Source organism: Helianthus annuus, chromosome 11, assembly GCF_002127325.2.
Source record: "Helianthus annuus cultivar XRQ/B chromosome 11, HanXRQr2.0-SUNRISE, whole genome shotgun sequence".
Lineage (NCBI taxonomy): Eukaryota > Viridiplantae > Streptophyta > Magnoliopsida > Asterales > Asteraceae > Helianthus > Helianthus annuus.
This window is the reverse complement of record NC_035443.2, coordinates 164054917-164071803: the sequence shown is the minus strand read 5'-3', so window position 1 is coordinate 164071803 and position 16887 is coordinate 164054917.

Genomic DNA, 16887 nt, shown 5'->3' with positions numbered 1-16887 from the left:
CTTGATTTATACAAGAGTACTTGATTTTCGACAAATCCACGCGGATACTTTATTGAGCGGTCTGCCAACCGAATGCTCATTCTAGTGGGTGACGGCTCACCCAGATCCAGCTTAGTAAAAACCTTATATGGCATAAGGTTGATACTCGCTCCCAAGTTAGCCAATGCATGGCTAACAGACATGTTTCCAATCAAACACGAGAGCGTAAAACTACCCGGATCTCCCATTTTCGTGGGCAGACGGTTTTGCAGAACGGCGGAACAAGTTTCATTCATCACCACACATGATATATCCTCGAGCTTCTATTTATTCGAGAGGATATCCTTTAGGAATTTCGCATACTTTGGCATCTGGGCCAAGGCTTCAACAAACGTTATATTAATGTGTAGTTGCTTAAACAACTCAAGGAACTTACCGTATTGCTCTTCGTTCTTCTGTTTCTTCAGCCTGCCTGGATAAGGTACTGGTGGAGTGTAATCTTTGACCGGCTCCAGGACTTGTGCTGTACTTGCTGGGCGTAGCCTGGCTTGCACCTCGTCCGGTGTGTCAGTCGGGACCGCTCCAGTGATCGGTGATGAGTCCGATATGATGGGTCCGGTAGTTTTTCTACTCCTGGTCATGATCGCATTCACATGCCCGCCCAGGTTTGGCTCTGTGTTACCCGGAAGACCACCTGGGGGTCTTTTAGACATCATATGCGCCAGCTGACCGACCTGATTCTCGATATTCTGAATCGAAGCTTTCTGACTCCTCATTTCTCCCTCGTTAGCTAGAAAACGATCTTCGCTTTGTTGCTATCGTTTTTTGGAGCTAGAGAGAAGCTGAGCCATCATATCCTCCAGCTTGGAACTAGACTGAGGGGGCCTGCTGCTGGGAGCTACTCCCAGTGCCCTGATTCTGGTACGAATATGGACGCTGCTGGGAAGGTTGGTTGTATTGATGGTACTGCTGACCCTGCTGGGGCGCTGGAGCACGCTGAGTGAACCCCAATGGGTTCTGATTACCTATGTTCGCTCGCCACCCAATATTTGGGTGATTTCTCCAACCGGGATTACAGGTGTTGCTGTATGGATTGTTCTGCGGCCTCACCTGATTACCCACAAAATCTACTTCTTCGTGGCCCTCGTATACGACTCCCTGAAAGCATGCACCAGGCTCATGTGACACTCCACACTGGTCACATCCCGAACCAGCTTGTGCAATCATCTGGGACATATCGAATTTCGCTGCAAGAGCCGAGATTTGTGCAGTAATGGCCGTGTAGTCATCCACCGCGTGTGCCCCTGCGCGAGATGATGATGATGTTGCCCGGCCTCTATCTCCTTCCCGACGCGAGCTGGATTTAACGCAGCTTTTTCTATAATATCATACGCTTCCGTCGGCGTCTTAGTTCCTAGATCGCCTCCTGCGTTCACGTCTAATCGTTCCTGTGTGTGGTAACTGAGCCCCTGATAGAACGTCAAAACCAGCTGTCTCTTGGAGAAGCCATGATGCGGAACATCAATCAACAGATCTTTAAATCTCTCCCAGGCCGCGTGCAACGACTCTCCCTCGTCCTGGCGAAAGGAAACAATCCGGTTCCGTAGCTTGTTTGTTTTCTCAGGCGGAAAATATTTCTGCATAAACTGCTCCGCCAACTGATTCCAGGTCCTGATGGACCCGGCTGGAAGTGACATAAGCCAAGCTCTAGCTTTGTGACGCAACGAGAAAGTAAACAACCTCAACCGAATTGCATCCTCCGAAACACCTGTAATCCTAAATGTCGAACAAATAGCAAGAAAAGTAGCGATATGCCTCCCAGGGTCTTCATGCTCACGCCCATCAAACTGTACTGAATTCTGCACCATATTAATAATACTAGATCTAATTTCAAAAGTAGGTGCATCTATAGTAGGCTGAAGGATACTCGGCTCCAGGCCTGCCCTTCTGGGCTGATTTGTTTCATTCAAAGGTCGGTCGTCGTCCGCCATGACGACTCTCTGCTCGTCCCCTGAGTTTTCGTCTTCAGAAATTATCACTGGCTCGTCAATTGCGTTTGCAATGCGCTGTGCAATGACAAGTGACCTTTCGCGCAGCCTCTTACTTCTTCAAAGGTTATGTGCTGGTTCGTCAGTCGGCTCAGCAATAGCGGGCGCGAGAGTTGAGGACATCAACCTGCAAACGAAAATTTGACACAATGAATATTTTATTAATATAATAATGCTGTTTTTTTTTTGGCTGAAAAGAAACAGAATATCATTTCAAATGGGTTGAAAATTTTATAAAATCCGAAAATGGGCCCGAAATTTTATAAAAATTAAAGCAACGAAAATACTCGAATCGGTTAGTGTAAAAACGATTTTTAAGAGCCGAAAATTCAATGAATAAATGAATAAATAAATCCGGATTAGAACAAATAAATGGAATAAAAATTCACAGGTGTACAAAAGAATCACGAAAACGAATAAATTGAATTAAAAGCAAGAAATATTAACAAATAAATCAACAAATAAATAATCACGAAAATATACACAAATATTAACAAGTATATACACCGATAAAATAATGACTCGGGTCGTTCTTCAAACTCGCCCAATTCCCCGGCAACGGCGCAAAAAACTTGACGTGTGCGCGACTACACATATTTTTACAATGAAATTACACACGATTTGGTTTTAAATTTATAAAAGTGATTTATACTTCAACATTAAAACACACACGAAAGGGCAAGTGTACCCCGTCATATATGTAGTAAAGTATCGGTAAGAACCAAGTATCGATCCACGGAAATGGGCGGAGAAATAATACTAGACCTTTGTCACTAAACTACCGGTAAAAACATAAGTTGTTTGATTTTAATTAAAATAAGGTAAGCATAAACAAATACTTATAAAACATAATAGATTTCAAATACTAAAATAGATAAATAGCCTTGCTTAATACGCAACCAAAGCATGTCAACTAAGTCGGTTTTGGCACTAGAAGCATTCGGTCAATTTTCCATTTTAAGACAATTAGTATCCCTTTCGGGAATCCTAACATGACAATCATTCGGAAAGCTAAAACGACAAACACACTTTAACCACCTAAAATTGTTCTTTAACGTGCAATTGATAAATGTATATGAAAATCTCATAAAAATAAGTTAGTCATCCGTTAGGAGTTTTCTAACCTCACTTAAACAAGGAAAGCGACACCGATAAACACAATGCAACCACCGAGACAAGCATAAACTAGATTAAATCACAACCGAGTTCATTTTACAAATCTTGCATATAAATTCACCAAGATAGCAATTTTGGCCTAAACTACTAACTAAGCTAACAAATCATGGCAAGAACTTATAACGACACCATTTAACCCGTTAAGGCCCTTACGTGACGGCAAGCTTTCTTGATTAACAATAATTACATTTTATTAAACCACTAACCATTTCTAGTATCATGGTGCCCACATTTTAACCAAGCTAGAATAGTTAACCAAGTTTAAAGTTTTCTAATACATGATTAATTAAGCTTCATTTTTCAACTATCTCAACTAACCAAGTACCAATCATCCAACACAATTACTTATAATCAAGAAATCAATATCAATAACAAGGTTGCAAACTAATCATCAAAGATTAACATAGAAAATACTTCCAAATGTCATTACAAACAAAGATTAACATACTAATGGCTATAATCAAGCAAGGGATTGTTGTGTTTTTCCCCAAAGGCTACAATAATACATAAATATTAATCTAAATGCTTGAAAGATTAACAAAATTCTGGAAAGATTAGAAAACCAAACCATAAACAAGCATAAGATTAAGAATCTGGAAGATAACGAAGCTTATCGGCACAATGGGGCTTGAATCCGGGTGAAAGAAGAAGCCTCCGAAGCATGAAAATCGCCAGAATCGCTCCCAAAATGTCCAGAGTTACGAACAGAATGTTTCTGTTCGTTTTTTATATATTTTCGATGTCGCACGGTCGTGCACCGATCGCACGACCGTTCACTATTTGCATTATTGGAGTTACTGTTCATGACATCAGCAGAGTTGACTGGTCTTCGGTCTCGCAGATGCACGGTCGTTCCTCAGACCGCACGACCGTTTCTCTTGCCCAGGTCAGTTTTCTAACAGAATGTTCGCAGCTTCGTCGTTTTGTCCGGAAAGTCCTCGTTTTCACTATCATCTTGTCCGGTATGTTGTTTTAGGCCTGTAAACAAAAGTATACATAATTAAGTATCCGAATGACGATTTTACGGCCGAAAACGCATAAAATGGGGATAAAATGGGGGACTAAAATATGTGTAAATTAGCGAATATCAAATCTCCCCACACTTGAACCTTGCTTGTCCTCAAGCAAGCTAAACTAAAATGCAATAAAAGACAGAATCAAACAAGAACAATAATTTACACACTATTTTATTGAAAACAAATAAAAATGGTTAGCCGGTTTTTCGAAAGACAACATCAAAAGACTCAAACCCAACAAGCATATGCAAATATATAGCGACAACCAAAAAGCCGTGACTTCACATTTAATTGACTCAACATGTTAATCTTCACACAACTCCCAATGTTCACACTCACTCGGTTTTATTTATGAACCATACATAAAATGTGTAAGTGCAAACACTCAATGCCTTGTCAATGAAATGTGTAATATCATAAGCTTGTCATAAGATCTCGTCTCCACCAACTAACATGCAAAAAAAGTGTGAATCAAGAGGTCTTTACAGGTTGTAACGTTAGGCTTGGGCGAAGGGTATGGAAATGGAAATTTAAAGTGGCGAAATGGTTAAAACTCGGTTTTAGCATTTAACTAGCGACAAACAATGTAACTTTACATACAAACACCTTAAAAAGGCGACTAATGCGCAATTGAGCTCATCAACGAAATTTTAACATTTAAGCATTCAAAATTGCTCGATTTTTGTCAACTTCACCCTATTTTAGGGTGTTTTATTTTCTGTTTTTTTTTTTTGCAACTAATTATCCAATAAACTAAAACAAACGCTAGTTAAACGATTATTTTGACCGAGTTTCAACACAAAAGAGGTTTAAAACATAAAAAGTCTAAATTTGGCTAAGTGGGCGATTATGTTGGGTAGACAAAAATAAACGGGAAGGCTCGACATGGTTTATCCTAAAGGGTAATGTAGGGTTTACGGGAAACACAACACAAAGAACAAGGCTAACAACAAAGGGGTAATCTAAGTGCCTCTATCACTTCTACACAATTCCGCACGATCATGGTCTTAACAAGCATACTAGTGACCAAGTTCTAAATTACACAAGACATCCGGCTCACTCCTATATCCGAAATGAACAAATATACAACAATATCAAGGCTCAAATATGCTCATGCAAGTCTTCCTTTGTTTGTCACGCTTTCCGGTTTTCTTTTTCAAAATTTATTTTGCTTGTCGAGTTTTTATCAAGTCCGAAGCTTTCTAAAACACAACCAACCAGTTTATTTACTAAAATATATACAGAAAACGGATTTTTTTTATATAGAGGACAAACAAAGTTAACAAAGTCAACCCCCTCCCCACACTTGAACTTCGCATTGTCCCCAATGCGAAACCCGAAATATAGAGAAAAAGGATAATAGTACTCCCCTCAAGATGATATCTGATGAAACGAGACTTCCAAAGCTGTGTCTGTCATATGCTCTGGTCCAAGATATATCGGATCTGCAAGTATGTCACATGTACACCAAAACAGAGCAGTAACAGAATAAACATGAAAACCATAATATACATAGATAGAAATACTAGAAATCCCAACAAAGACAAGACATAAAGTAAAGTGTCTGAAAATAAAATACAATCCGAGGGTGTTTGAAATACTACGCAAAATGAACACCCGAAATATAAAGTACTGAAATAATAATAACCATCAACGAACAAAACCACCATCTCCTAATCGTCATCACCATCATCATCTCTTGTGAAGGACGGGCCCGCATCACCATAACCAGGTGGGTTCCACGGTGGGAACTGTGGGGGGTGTTGAAAGTAGTCGGGATATGCATGGTGCATCTCCCTGAATAAGTATGAAAATCCAGCACTCATCCCCTGGTACAAACTCTCCTGGCTATGCCTAAGCTGATCCTGAGTGGCCCTAAGCTGATCCTGACTAGCCCTGATCTGGTCCTGACTAGTCCTAATCTGGCCGATATAAGTCCCATGCTGCTCCTGCGTAACTCGCATCTGTTGGAACTGCTGATAAAACTCTGGCCACTCCTGATGCTGGTGGTAATCATGGTGCTGCGGAGAATGCGGTGGCTGGTGTGGTGGTGTCTGTGGCTGGTGCTGCTCGTGCTGCTGAACTGCATGCTGTTCCTCCATTTCAACATCCTCATCCTCTGCTGGGAGTGGGGGCAACGGGTCCCAGACCTCGTTGTTGAGCCTCCTCAACCTATCCCCGTGATCCGTCTCAGCAATTACCCCCATCGCCTTCAATGACCGAATACCAACATAAACACCATCGGTCACATGAGTGAGACTCTCAAGCACCTCATCAGTCATCAACCCTAGGTTGTAAGCAATTTCGGTCACATATTGACCGCCGTGAATCTGACTGTTGGGTGTTCTCCCTGAGCTTTTCACGAAATATTCAGCCATCCTTGCGGCTAGGTTGATGTGTACTCCATCAACCAGCGCATAAAGAAATATCAAATCCGGTGTTGGACAGTTCCCCAAACTGTCCATGCGGCCGCAAATGGTGTGGCTAAACACATGATGCATCACTCGAACCAACGGGTCTTTCAACCGTGAAGCCTTAGACATTCTGGGGTCGTAAGGGTCACCAATAGCATTTTCAGCTCAAAATGCAGCCCGTGCTTCATCAGACGGAAAGGTTAACTGCTCCGTGAAGAACTCGGAATCCATGTCTTCAGTTGTGTAGATACCCAGCCTCCTACCCAATCGACCTACTGACCAAGTGTGCCAACGTCCACCCAACCTAAAAGTTATTCGCTTCTTGTGGCGGAATTTTGGCCTTCTATGAGCAATTGGTTTTTCGTAGGCATATGTGGAGAAAAACTCTATGGTTAGCTCAAGATAGATGGGTCGGTCGATAGCTACTAAGCACGCAAGTGGGATACTGATCATGTTTTCAAGTCTTTCAAACTGATTGAGATCCCTCGTAACGTCCCAATCTAACCTCCGGGGGACGCCAAATTGTCCTCGCCTTCTCCATAAGGCGTCCCGTTTTGGGATACAAAGAGCTTGTCGTTCATCATTGGGGTTAAACTGAAGGAAGGGATGATCCATCTGCATGAGGAATATCGTTAGAATAGAGGGAACAGGAAAATTTTCACTCAAAAAGAGCAGAACACATAATTATGAACCTTCTGTCTTTCTGATCCGGGCCTATGGCACGGGCGTGTGATGAGACGCACGGTCGTGCGTCGCCGAGAACAAGCAGAAATGGCCTAATAATGTCGGATCTGCACGGCGTGCAACCAACGGCACAACCGTGCATTACCGAGACCAACAACAAATATTATGAACAGCCGGAATGGCATGAGCGTTCCATCCAAGGAACGACCGTGCGACAACGTTTTTGCAGAACCCGACCCCTGGTCTTTGAACAGTCAGATTTCTTCAAAATTCAACAAATTTTTTACACAGACAGGGGTCAGAAAATCCACTGGATGTTCACGATATGCAAGATTCTTACAAGGGCTAGGGTTTCGATTTGTTTATGAAGAGAACCCTAGAGAATCCTTGATGAATCGGATGAATCTAACCTAGAAAGCGAAGAAACGGAAAATCTACAAGAAGGAACGTACCGTGCAAAGAGATGGGTGAAACCGTGTGAAGAAACCGTGCGATTTGAGGCGAAATCGCTCTGGAACGGTCGGCAGCAGTTAGGGTTCGCGAATGAGGGGAATGGCTGCAGATGGGGGTATTTATTTCTCCAAATGACCAAACTGCCCTTGATGAGTCGCACGGTCGTGCGATAGCGACATTTTTCAAAACCCTATATGCTGTTGTCGGAGTTGCACCGGGGGTGCGACTCATCGTTCCGGCCAGCCTGCAAACGCACGGTCGTGCGATGCATGGCACATCCGTGCAACAGCTGCAGATGCGTCTGTTTACTGCAGAATGCAGTTTCAGCAGCCGATTTCGTCGTTTTTCACCATTTTTACCATCCGCAACATGTTTTAACAATATTCCCATGTAGACCCTTCACTCGGCACGTATAAAAACTGTACAAACTAACGGAGACTACCAAACACTCCTAAATTATGCTAAAGCTAGAAAAACACATAAAAAGACGATACTACCCCTAAAGCGCTTTTGACGCTCTTGCTACGTTTTTGATCCGCGAGTCAGTAGCGTAGACTCTCTCCTCCCCACACTTATGATGTGTGCGGGGTTTGGAGCTCGATGACCTCCACTGCCGTCTCTATCAGCCCGACAACGTACAACTTCAAGCGATGCCAGTTTACCTTGAAAATAACGTCGTCCGCGTTCTCTATTGCAACAGTCCCATACGGAAATACCTCTTTAACTGTGTATGGTCCTGTCCGACGTGAATGAAGCTTCCCGGGAAATAAATGCAACCGCGAGTTGAGAAGAACAAGATCGCCCGCTTGGAATTCTTTGTGGTCCTTCAAGCGTTTATCATGCAATCTCTTCGTGCGCTCCTTGTACAACACGGAGCTTTCATAAGCGCGTTGTCGCAACTCTTCCAATTCATGAATCTGGAGAAACCGGGCTTCACCTCCGGTTTTAGGTCCAGATATGCGGTTTTAAGAACCCACATCGCTTTATGCTCCAACTCCACCGGTAAATGACATGTTTTTCCGTAAACAAGCCTAAAGGGAGTAGTCCCGATAGGCGTCTTGTAAGCCGTACGGAAAGCCCACAACGCTTCATCAAGCTTATCCGACCAATCCTTGCGGTTTGCACCTACCGACCGCTCAAGGATTCTCTTCAGCCCCCGGTTCGTGACTTCCACCTGCCCGCTTGTCTGTGGATCATAGGGCATGGATAAACGGTGATGCACACCGTAACGGGACAAAGCTCCCTCGAGCTGAGTATTGCAAAAATGCGTCCCTCTGTCACTAATAAGCGTTTTCGGAGCGCCAAACCGGGCAAATAAGCTCATTAAGAATCTCACAACCACCCTGGCATCATTGGTGGGTATGGCCTGTGCCTCCCCCACTTGGATACATAATCAACTGCGACCAGGATGTACTTATTTCCACGTGAGGGGGGAAATGGTCCCATGAAGTCTATCCCCCAGATATCAAAGACTTTACAAACTTGAATCCAGATCTGAGGCATTTCATCACGTGCGGATATGTTTGCTGCCCTCTGGCAGACATCGCACGCTCTAACCCAACTCTGCGCGTCACGAAATATAGTCGGCCAATAAAACCCGGAATCCAGCACCTTCTTGGCGGTGAAATTGGCTCCATGGTGGCCTCCGGTAGGTCCCTCGTGACAATGGCGTAGAATATCGGTCGCCTCCTTCCCTGAAACACACATCCTAATCACCTGATCAACACCAACCCGAAACAAGTAAGGGTCATCCCAAATGTAGTGCTTGACATCCGAAAAGAATTTCCTCTTTTGCTGGCGAGTCAACCCTTTAATCAGAATCCCGCTAGCAAGATAGTTCGCAAAGTCGGCGAACCATGGCGACTCATCGCATATCTCAACACCCATCAAAGACTCGTGCGGGAAATTATCATTTATGGAATCCCAACGCGCGTCCACGATGTCTCCATGCTCTAACTGAGAGAGATGGTCAACCGCTACATTCAACGCACCCTTTTTATCTTGAATTTCAATATCAAACTCTTGCAGCAACAAGATCCACCTGATCAGACGCGGTTTAGCGTCCTGTTTGCTGAAGAGATATCTGATGGCCGCGTGATCAGTATACACAACGGTTTTTGAAAGCACCAAGTACGATCTAAATTTGTCAAATGCGAAAACGACCGCCAAGAGCTCTTTTTTTGTCATGGTATAATGCTCTTGAGCGTCGTGAAGAGTCTTGCTCGCATAATAGATCGGGTGAAAGTGCTTTTCTCTCTTTTGTTCAAGAACGGCCCCTATAGCTTAATCACTCGCGTCACACATAATTTCAAACGGCAGACTCCAGACTGGTGCAACTAAAATAGGGGCCTCAATCAACTTTTGCTTGAGAAGGTCAAAGGCTCTCAAGCAATCATCTCCAAATATGAACGAAGCGTCTTTCTCCAACAAACTGGTCATGGGCCTAGCGATCTTTGAAAAATCCTTGATGAATCCCCTATAGAATCCCGCATGACCAAGAAAGCTCCGTATCGCTCTCACATAGGTGGGCGGTGGAAGTCGTGAAATGATATCCACTTTGGCTGGGTCGACCTCCATACCAGCACGCGAAATCTTGTGTCCCAGAACTATGCCCTCCTTCACCATGAAGGGGCACTTTTCCCAGTTTAGGACAAGATTCGTCTCCTCACACCTCTTCAACATCCTTTTCAAATTTTCCAAACAATGATCGAAGGAATCCCCAAATACCGAAAAGTCATCCATGAAAAGCTCCATAGAATCCTCGATCATATCATGAAAAATTGCAACCATGCACCTCTGGAAGGTCGCTGGTGCATTACACAGCCCAAAAGGCATCCGCCAGTAGGCGAATGTGCCGAAGGGGCAGGTAAATGTAGCCTTCTCCTGATCCTCAGGAGCAATAGGAATTTGGAAGTATCCAGAGAACCCGTCCAAGAAACAGTAATACAACTTCCCCGACAGACGTTCCAACATCTGGTCGATGAATGGAAGCGGGAAGTGATCCTTGCGAGTAGCATCATTGAGCTTGTGGTAATCAATGCAAACTTGCCACCCAGTGACGGTACGGGTAGGAATTAGCTCATTCCTATCATTTGAAACTACAGTCATACCACCTTTCTTGGGTACAACCTGCACTGGACTCACCCACACTGAGTCAGAAATAGGATAAATCATTCCGGCATCCAACAACTTAATCACTTCCTTCTTCACCACGTCTTTCATATTCGGATTTAAACGCCTCTGATGCTGTGCACAGGGCTTGTACTCGTCTTCCATCAGAATCTTGTGAGTACAAAAAGAAGGATTGATGCCCTTGATATCCATGATTGTCCATGCAATGGCTCTTTTATGAAGTCTCAGAACCTCGAGAAGCTGATTTTTCTCATCCTTTTCCAATGATGCCGATATTATGACCGGTAAGCGACGCTCCTCGTCTAGAAATGCATAGTCGAGATGTGGTGGGAGTTCTTTCAACTCCAAAGGCGTCGGATCTTCAACCAAAGGTTCTGCTTCCTCTTCTTTTACATGGCCAAGTTCTAGAAACCTCTCTGGACTCTGGGAACCATCGTCACCAATCTGATAGACTGGCTGCTCGAAATCGTGGCCCTCCTGCGTAATGCCAATCAGGTCCCCACACGACAGACGTGTGTATGAATCAATCTCATCAACAGTGCCTTGAAAATGAGAGCACACACATGCGTCGACAATGTCGACATAGTAAAGCATGTCATCGTGACTTTGCGGATGCTGCATTGATCTTTTAATATCAAATGTCACGTGCTCGTCATTTACCCGGAGCGTGATTTGGCCAGCTGCCACATCAACAATCGTCCTCGCTGTATTGAGGAACGAGCGTCCAAGTATTAAAGGCACTCTTGAATCTTCATCAATGTCAAGGATAACAAAGTCCACGGGGAAAACAAATTTATCGATTTTTACAAGCATGTTTTCCACAAATCCACGCGGATACTTTATTGAGCGGTCTGCCAACCGAATGCTCATTCTAGTGGGTGACGGCTCACCCAGATCCAGCTTAGTAAAAACCTTATATGGCATAAGGTTGATACTCGCTCCCAAGTCAGCCAATGCATGGCTAACAGACATGTTTCCAATCAAACACGGGAGCGTAAAACTACCCGGATCTCCCATTTTCGTGGGCAGACGGTTTTGCAGAACGGCAGAACAAGTTTCATTCATCACCACACATGATATATCCTCGAGCTTCTATTTATTCGAGAGGATATCCTTTAGGAATTTCGCATACTTTGGAATCTGGGCCAAGGCTTCAACAAACGGTATATTAATGTGTAGTTGCTTAAACAATTCAAGGAACTTACCGTATTGCTCTTCGTTCTTCTGTTTCTTCAGCCTGCCTGGATAATGTACTGGTGGAGTGTAATCTTTGACCGGCTCCTGGACTTGTGCTGTACTTACTGGGCGTAGCCTGGCTTGCACCTCGTCCGGTGTGTCAGTCGGGACCGCTCCAGTGATCGGTGATGAGTCCGATATGATGGGTCCGGTAGTTTTTCTACTCCTGGTCATGATCGCATTCACATGCCCGCCCAGGTTTGGCTCTGTGTTACCCGGAAGACCACCTGGGGGTCTTTTAGACATCATCTGCGCCAGCTGACCAACCTGATTCTCGATATTCTGAATCGAAGCTTTTTGACTCCTCACTTCTCCCTCGTTAGCTAGAAAACGATCTTCGCTTTGTTGCTATCGTTTTTCGGAGCTAGAGAGAAGCTGAGCCATCATATCCTCCAGCTTGGAACTAGACTGAGGGGGCCTGCTGCTGGGAGCTACTCCCAGTGCCCTGATTCTGGTACGAATATGGACGCTGCTTGTAAGGTTGGTTGTATTGATGGTACTGCTGACCCTGCTGGGGCGCTGGAGCACGCTGAGTGAACCCCAATGGGTTCTGATTACCTATGTTCGCTCGCCACCCAATATTTGGGTGATTTCTCCAACCGGGATTATAGGTGTTGCTGTATGGATTCTTCTGCGGCCTCACCTGATTACCCACAAAATCTACTTCTTCGTGGCCCTCATATACGACTCCCTGAAAGCATGCACCAGGCTCATGTGACACTCCACACTGGTCACATCCCGAACCAGCTTGTGCAATCATCTGGGACATATCGAATTTCGCTGCAAGAGCCGAGATTTGTGCAGTAATGGCCATGTAGTCATCCACCGCGTGTGCCCCTGCGCAAGTGATGATGATGCTGCCCGGCCTCTATCTCCTTCCCGACGCGAGCTGGATTTAACGCAACTTTTTCTATAATATCATACGCTTCTGTCAGCGTCTTAGTTCCTAGATCGCCTCCTGCATTCACGTCTAATCGTTCCTGTGTGTGGTAACTGAGCCCCTGATAGAACGTCAAAACCAGCTGTCTCTTGGAGAAGCCATGATGCGGAACATCAATCAACAGATCTTTATATCTCTCCCAGGCCGCGTGCAACGACTCTCCCTCGTCCTGGCGAAAGGAAACAATCCGGTTCCGTAGCTTGTTTGTTTTCTCAGGCGGAAAATATTTCTGCATAAACTGCTCCGCCAACTGATTTCAGGTCCTGATGGACCCGGCTGGAAGTGACATAAGCCAAGCTCAAGCTTTGTCACGCAACGAGAAAGTAAACAACCTCAACCGAATTGCATCCTCCGAAACACCTGTAATCCTAAATGTCGAACAAATAGCAAGAAAAGTAGCGATATGCCTCCCAGGGTCTTCATGCTCACGCCCATCAAACTGTACTGAATTCTGCACCATATTAATAATACTAGATCTAATTTCAAAAGTAGGTGCATCTATAGTAGGCTGAAGGATACTCGGCTCCAGGCCTGCCCTTCCGGGCTAATTTGTTTCATTCAAAGGTCGGTCGTCGTCCGCCATAACGACTCTCTGCTCGTCCCCTGAGCTTTCGTCTTCAGAAATTATCACCGGCTCGTCAATTGCGTTTGCAATGCGTTGTGCAATGACAAGTGACCTTTCACGCAGCCTCTTACTTCTTCAAAGGTTATGTGCTGGTTCGTCAGTCGGCTCAGCAATAGCGGGCGCGGGAGTTGAGGACATCAACCTGCAAACGAAAATTTGACACAATGAATATTTTATTAATATAATAATGCTGTTTTTTTTTTGGCTGAAAAGAAACAGAATATCATTTCAAATGGGTTGAAAATTTTATAAAAATCCGAAAATGGGCCCGAAATTTTATAAAAATTAAAGCAACGAAAAATACTAGAATCGGTTAGTGTAAAAACGATTTTTAAGAGCCGAAAATTCAATGAATAAATGAATAAATAAATCCGGATTAGAACAAATAAATGGAATAAAAATTCACAAGTGTACAAAAGAATCACGAAAACGAATAAATTGAATTAAAAGCAAGAAAAATTAACAAATAAATAATCACGAAAATATACACAAATATTAACAAGTATATACACCGATAAAATAATGACTCGGGTCGTTCTTCAAACTCGCCCAATTCCCCGGCAACGGCGCAAAAAACTTGACGTGTGCGCGACTACACATATTTTTACAATGAAATTACACACGATTTGTTTTAAATTTATAAAAGTGATTTATACTTCAACATTAAAACACACACAAAAGGGCAAGTGTAAGCCGTCATATATGTAGTAAAGTATCGGTAAGAACCAAGTATCGATCCACGGAAATGGGCGGAGAAATAATACTAGACCTTTGTCACTAAACTACCGGTAAAAACATAAGTTGTTTGATTTTAATTAAACTAAGGTAAGCATAAACAAATACTTATAAAACATAATAGATTTCAAATACTAAAATAGATAAATAGCCTTGCTTAATACGCAACCAAAGCATGTCAACTAAGTCGGTTTTGGCACTAGAAGCATTCGGTCAATTTTCCATTTTAAGACAATTAGTATCCCTTTCGGGAATCCTAACATGACAATCATTCGGAAAGCTAAAATGACAAACACACTTTAACCACCTAAAATTTTTCTTTAACGTGCAATTGAAAATGTATATGAAAATCTCCTAAAAATAAGTTAGTCATCCGTTAGGAGTTTTCTAACCTCACTTAAACAAGGAAAGCGACACCGATAAACACAATGCAACCACCGAGACAAGCATAAACTAGATTAAATCACAACCGAGTTCATTTTACAAATCTTGCATATAAATTCACCAAGATAGCAATTTTGGCCTAAACTACTAACTAAGCTAACAAATCATGGCAAGAACTTATAACGACACCATTTAACCCGTTAAGGCCCTTACGTGACGGCAAGCTTTCTTGATTAACAATAATTACATTTTATTAAACCACTAACCATTTCTAGTATCATGGTGCCCACATTTTACCAAGCTAAACTAGTTAACCAAGTTTAAAGTTTACTAATACATGATTAATTAAGCTTCATTTTTCAACAATCTCAACTAACCAAGTACCAATCATCCAACACAATTACTTATAATCAAGAAATCAATATCAATAACAAGGTTGCAAACTAATCATCAAAGATTAACATAGAAAATACTTCCAAATGTCATTACAAACAAAGATTAACATACTAATGGCTATAATCAAGCAAGGGATTGTTGTGTTTTTCCCCAAAGGCTACAATAATACATAAATATTAATCTAAATGCTTGAAAGATTAACAAAATTCTGGAAAGATTAGAAAACCAAACCATAAACAAGCATAAGATTAAGAATCTGGAAGATAACGAAGCTTATCGGCACAATGTGGCTTGAATCCGGGTGAAAGCAGAAGCCTCCGGAGCCTGAAAATCACCAGAATCGCTCCCAAAATGTCCAGAGTTACGAACAGTATGTGTCTGTTCGTTTTTTATATATTTTCGATGTCGCACGGTCGTGCACCGATCGCACGACCGTTCACTTTTTGTATTATTGGAGTTACTGTTCATGACATTAGCAGAGTTGACTGGTCTTCGGTCTCGCACGACCGTTCTTCATATCGCATGACCATGTGTTTCCGGGATCTTGTTGCACGGACTGATGCACTGGCCGTTCATCACCGGGATTTCCTTAAACGTCGGATCTGCACGGGGTGCAATGTATGGCACGGCCGTGCGTCACCGGGACTGCCTTGCACGCCGTGTTGTACTGGTCGTTCATCACCGGGATGGTCTTGATATTCGGAGATGCACGGTTATTCCTCAGATCGCACGACCGTTTCTCTTGCCCAGGTCAGTTTTCTAACAGAATGTTCGCAGCTTCATCGTTTTGTCCGGAAAGTCCTCGTTTTCACTATCATCTTGTCCGGTATGCTGTTTTAGGCCTGTAAACAAAAGTATACATAATTAAGTATCCGAATGACGATTTTACGGCCGAAAACGCATAAAATGGGGATAAAATGGGGGACTAAAATATGTGTAAATTAGCGAATATCAGGTAACTAAAGTGGATGTGCACACGGTCTTACTCATGCTCCTGGATGTTGTTTATGTTTATCCTTAAATAAAGTTGCAAACTTTCAGACAATATGATGTCTCGTTATGTAAACACTTAATCTATGTTTTCAGTAATGAAATGTTATGGGTATTTGAAGTTATTTTTCGAGCATGTAGTATGTTTACCAATCGTATGCAATTAAAACCTTTCATGATCACACCTCGTGCTTCCGCCTTAGAAAGGGGTGTGACAGATTGGTATCAGAGCTGTGATTGTAGTGAACCAGGATTCCTTCTCGAGTCTAGTCTACAATCTCTAGGATCCTTTGACAAAAACAATTTTTCAAAAAGTTTTCATTGCATAAAACCTTCCGCGACATCCACTACCTGAAACTGTATACAAAGAGTCAGGAAAAGACACTACGAGACTTAGGGTGCACTGGAGTAGCACTTGTCTATGATTAAAGAATTACTTGCGATTATGTGTGATAATTAATATATACATATACTAGAAGTAGAAGGTCACATGTATACGTGACTTCATCTGAAAACAATGGCCTATCTGAAGGAAGAGATACGAGGATGAAACAAACTGTGCGGACTGTGCAAGGAGTTACGTAATTATGGATGCATACATAATTATGAAATTCAGTGCACAGAAACCATAGCAAGTCTTGTCACGTATGATTCCCTCAATACAAGAAAAGGTCAAACG